Source organism: Agelaius phoeniceus, chromosome 19, assembly GCF_051311805.1.
Source record: "Agelaius phoeniceus isolate bAgePho1 chromosome 19, bAgePho1.hap1, whole genome shotgun sequence".
NCBI lineage: Eukaryota > Metazoa > Chordata > Aves > Passeriformes > Icteridae > Agelaius > Agelaius phoeniceus.
This window is the reverse complement of record NC_135283.1, coordinates 3,175,001-3,180,245: the sequence shown is the minus strand read 5'-3', so window position 1 is coordinate 3,180,245 and position 5,245 is coordinate 3,175,001. Positions and strand designations below refer to the sequence as shown.

At 51.9% G+C, this 5,245-nt stretch overlaps 1 long non-coding RNA gene and 1 other non-coding gene across 2 annotated transcripts in view; both read right to left on the bottom strand.

The window, feature by feature from the left end:
- Positions 1-4,109: 4,109 nt before the first annotated feature.
- LOC129128220 (uncharacterized) overlaps positions 4,110-5,245 on the bottom strand; it is a 2,927-nt gene continuing 1,791 nt past the window's right edge. The window contains exon 2 of the long non-coding RNA XR_008535253.2: positions 4,110-4,293. This is a non-coding gene — a long non-coding RNA (uncharacterized LOC129128220). The remainder of the gene's footprint in view (positions 4,294-5,245) is intronic.
- Positions 4,322-4,393, bottom strand: TRNAQ-UUG (transfer RNA glutamine (anticodon UUG)). Its single transcript has one exon. It is a non-coding gene; the product is annotated as a tRNA-Gln (tRNA).

Below are 5,245 nucleotides of genomic sequence, written 5' to 3'. Positions count from 1 at the left end.
CAGTGTGCTTATTTTTTTTCTGTGTGTTTACTGAGTGAAATGGTCCAAAACCAGTTTGCTTTTCTGAGGAGATCTTCAGTAAACTCCCCAAGAGCTGCCTTGCTGTTCTGAGAGCAGAGCCTGAACTGTGAGTACAGTGGATGGACCCTCCCAGGGCTGGGGCCTCACTCAAGGGCTCGGTGCCTCTGCTGCTGGGGGAGCCAGGAATGGGCTGGCCATGGCTGGAATCAGGAGCCAGGAATGGGCTGGCCATGGCTGCAATCAGGAGCCAGGAATGGGCTGGCCATGGCTGGAATCAGGAGCCAGGAATGGGCTGGCCATGGCTGCAATCAGGAGCCAGGAATGGGCTGGCCATGGCTGGAATCAGGAGCCAGGAATGGGCTGGCCATGGCTGGAATCAGGAGCCAGGAATGGGCTGGCCATGGCTGGAATCAGGAGCCAGGAATGGGCTGGCCATGGCTGCAATCAGGAGTCAGGAATGGGCTGGCCATGGCTGCAATCAGGAGCCAGGAATGGGCTGGCCATGGCTGCAATCAGGAGCCAGGAATGGGCTGGCCATGGCTGCAATCAGGAGCCAGGAATGGGCTGCCCATGGCTGCAATCAGGGGTCAGGAATGGGCTGCCCATGGCTGCTGGGGGAGCCAGGAATGGGCTGGCCATGGCTGGAATCAGGAGCCAGGAATGGGCTGCCCATGGCTGCAATCAGGAGCCAGGAATGGGCTGGCCATGGCTGCAATCAGGAGCCAGGAATGGGCTGGCCATGGCTGCAATCAGGAGCCAGGAATGGGCTGGCCATGGCTGCAATCAGGAGCCAGGAATGGGCTGCCCATGGCTGCAATCAGGGGTCAGGAATGGGCTGCCCATGGCTGCTGGGGGAGCCAGGAATGGGCTGGCCATGGCTGGAATCAGGAGCCAGGAATGGGCTGCCCATGGCTGCAATCAGGAGCCAGGAATGGGCTGGCCATGGCTGCAATCAGGAGCCAGGAATGGGCTGGCCATGGCTGCAATCAGGAGTCAGGAATGGGCTGGCCATGGCTGCAATCAGGAGCCAGGAATGGGCTGCCCATGGCTGCAATCAGGGGTCAGGAATGGGCTGCCCATGGCTGCTGGGGGAGCCAGGAATGGGCTGGCCATGGCTGCAATCAGGAACCAGGAATGGGCTGGCCATGGCTGCTGGGGGAGCCAGGAATGGGCTGCCCATGGCTGCTGGGGGAGCCAGGAATGGGCTGGCCATGGCTGCAATCAGGAGCCAGGAATGGGCTGGCCATGGCTGCTGGGGGAGCCAGGAATGGGCTGGCCATGGCTGCAATCAGGAACCAGGAATGGGCTGGCCATGGCTGCTGGGGGAGCCAGGAATGGGCTGCCCATGGCTGCTGGGGGAGCCAGGAATGGGCTGGCCATGGCTGCAATCAGGAGCCAGGAATGGGCTGGCCATGGCTGCAATCAGGGGTCAGGAATGCCATGGCTGGAATCAGGAACCAGGAATGGGCTGGCCATGGCTGCAATCAGGAGCCAGGAATGGGCTGGCCATGGCTGCAGTCAGGAGCCAGGAATGGGCTGGCCATGGCTGCAATCAGGGGTCAGGAATGGGCTGGCCATGGCTGCAATCAGGAGTCAGGAATGGGCTGCCCATGGCTGCAATCAGGAGCCAGGAATGGGCTGGCCATGGCTGCAATCAGGAGCCAGGAATGGGCTGGCCATGGCTGCAATCAGGAGCCAGGAATGGGCTGGCCATGGCTGCAATCAGGAGTCAGGAATGGGCTGGCCATGGCTGCAATCAGGAGCCAGGAATGGGCTGCCCATGGCTGCAGTCAGGAGTCAGGAATGGGCTGCCCATGGCTGCAATCAGGAGCCAGGAATGGGCTGGCCATGGCTGCTGGGGGAGCCAGGAATGGGCTGGCCATGGCTGCAATCAGGAGCCAGGAATGGGCTGGCCATGGCTGCAATCAGGAGCCAGGAATGGGCTGGCCATGGCTGCTGGGGGAGCCAGGAATGGGCTGGCCATGGCTGCAATCAGGAGCCAGGAATGGGCTGGCCATGGCTGCAATCAACCAACCTGCTCTGCTCCCACTGCCAGGGCAATCGTTGGCTCAGTGTCCAAAGTGACCTGTTCAGCTGGATCCACCCTTTCTGACATCTGCTCAAGGGCTTTAACCTGCTGGGGTAGTCACAGTCCAGAGCTGTTGATGATTTGTCTGCTGCAGAATTCTACTTTAAAGACAAGGAAGGCACCTAACTGAGCTTGTAGTGGTGTTAAGGTTTTGCATAACAAACCTTTCTATCACTTCCCTAAATGTCTCCTAGGCAAAACCATGACAAGTGGCTACACAGGGTGTGTAGTGACATTCTATTTGTCATTATCATTAGTGATCTAAGGAACTGAGAGTTGTCTTTTTGGGGTTATTTTTTGTTTGTTTGTTGTTTGGGTTTTTTTTGTGAGCTTTTGTTTTTTAAGACTTTTGGAGTAAAATGTTTTAAGTTTTTTAAAGGCCTTCTCTTTAAAGTGCCAGTTTTACAGGATAGAACTTTTCTTTCCTTTTAATCATTCCCCCTTTACTTGCTTGCATTGAAATTTTAATATATACCAGAAAACCTTGTTGCAGCTTCATATATAGTGAAATACCTGCCTGAGGTTAGATTCCAGCTTTTGAATCTGCAGTTGGAAAGTCCATTAATGTTGACAATATGTGTTTGTAGCCACACTTCTGAAATTACAGCATATTGAATTCCCTGATTCCATAATCATTTCTGTTGCTACTGCCTCTTCAGCAACAGGAAAAGCTCCTGACATGGCCACAGCCATAGTGCTTTACCTCCCCTTTGAATTTTGAGATAAGAGGAATTTTAGAAAATGATAAACTGGAAGGATTGTGGGAAAGGAATTGGACACAGTAAATGAATTAATAAAATTGTCTTAGGATGTTCTTGACTTGAGCACGCCAGGTGCTGGATTTTGGGGTTGTGGTACTTTGCTCTGAGGCTGCTCCAGGGTGTTGAGAGTCCCTTTGCCTGCTGCAGGAGGGTTCCCCCAGCCACAGCACCATTTGTGTGTGTCCCAAGGCCCTGGGCAGCCCTGGGCTGTGCTGTGCCCCAGAGGATGGCAGATATCCAAATGCAGCAGTCTCAGCTGGGTCATACCTGGATGATGTTCAGTTTCCCAGATTTTGGGGCTTTGTTTTCCAGTGCAGCATGACATTAATTGTGAATAAATCTCAGTACTCAATTCTACACTGGTTCTGTGTCATTCCATGCTGTAAAAGTTTAATTCTTTAAGTACACCTGGTTACACCCAGGGGCTTTGTCTGGGGCCCGTCTGTGGCACCAGTTTTGTATCAGCACCTTATGGGACTTTTGGATTACAGCTGCACCTCAGACTCTGCTGAATGGAAGGAGGAGGTTGCCAGATGAATGGTAATTGGCTCTCTAGAATTGTTTATATAATATATTGATTCCTTGCAGGGCAGACAAGCTCTGTGCTTTAAAGCTCTTGTGCTGGGGTGTGAGGCCAGCCTGTGAGAGTGGCTGGTTGTGCTGAAGGTACTGGACAGAGAAACTTCAAACACTGCTGCACAGGAAAAGATCTTTGTGTGTGTGACCTGATCCAACAGCTGAGGAAAGGATGAAAATCAGCCCTGACACAGACAGGGAATTTTTTTCATCACTAGGTTGTGTGAAAATTTAATAAATTGAGCAAACATTTCCCTATGTTCTCTTGAGCAGTTGGGACCTGGATTTTTATTTCCAACACTAACTCAGTTTGAAGGTGCTCTGTGTTTATTCCAAGGGTTACCTGGCCAGAGGAGGAGGAGGAGGAGGAGCTGTTGAACAGAGCAGGCTTGCTCCTGTTGCTGTGTCAACAAGTGACTTGTAGGGCAGGTTTGGAGGAGGGAAGCCAAGGTGTAAGATGTCCTCAGCTGCTCTGGAAGTGAAAGATAACCACTGAGGGTTTGTGTCAGCAAAGCAGAGGGAATATCTATTTAACTTGTGCAAGTTATCCCAAAACACTGCATTTCTGCCCTTATTTTCTAAGTGAGTAGTTGGGTGCATCTGAAAAATAACATCCAAATTCTGCACATCTGCCTGATGAAATTTTCCACAGTGTAAATGCCTCCCCCCAAAAGTACTTTATGTAAAACAGCAGTAAAATACAATGAAACACCTAATTAAAAAGTAGCAAGGATTAGATGAAGTCTTTTATCAATTTCGTTGCATTGAAGAAAATCGGGAAGAGTGCGAGGACGCTCCGTGGGCTGGGCTGGAGCTTCAGCGTGTCCGGTCCGTCCCTGCTGGGCTCTGAAGCAGAAAAAGAGAGACCTGCGGCAGGTTCTACCGAGATTTGAACTCGGATCGCTGGATTCAAAGTCCAGAGTGCTGACCATTACACCATAGAACCGGGCGGTGCCTCTGCCCTCCGCCAGCCCCCACAATTAATCCATGGTGGGCAAACCCTGCTGGGAAATCGCCGTTTGTTCTGTTCGCCCTGCCCTTGTACCTGGGATGGCCGACGGGAACCTAACACGACCTAAATATTCTGTTTGTTCCGATTTCTGCGGGATTTGTTGTCTTTATAGAATCCCAGAATGGTTTGGGTTGGAAGAGACCTTAAAATCATGCAGTCCCAGCCCTGCCATGGGCAGGGACACCTTCCACCATCCCAGCTTGCTCCAAGCCCTGTCCAACCTGGCCTTGAATGCTGCCAGAACATCGAGTTTCCCTGGGCACCCTGTGCCAGCTCTGTGCCACCCTCTCAGGGAACAATTCCTTCCCAATTTCCCTTCTAATCCTCCCTCTGGCAGAGTGAAGCCATCCCCCTTGTCCTGCCACTCCATCCTTTGTCCCAAGTCCCTCTCCAGGGACCACAATAAGGTCACTCTTGGTGAAATGAGGGCACAAAGCCAACATGAACGCTGGGGAACATCTGCTGTCAGAGACACCCCAAAAGAGCTCCCTGAGAGCTCAGAGACATCCCTGCAGAGCTCAGCAGCTGCCACCAGCTGTGCTGATGCAGAATTTAGAAATGTGTTCCCACACAGGCGATTCAAAGCACAGAAAGAAAATGAACAATATGCTGTGACATGCCTGAGATTCTTCAGATAATTTCAGATAAGTCAGAAAGTACTAACCTGGCTGCAATAAATAATGGATATGGGGGGAGAAAAACAGGAAAACTGTGATTGGTTCCTGTTCTACTTTAGATATGTGTTCCACGAGGCATGAGATGTTTATGGCATTCTAACAGTCCATG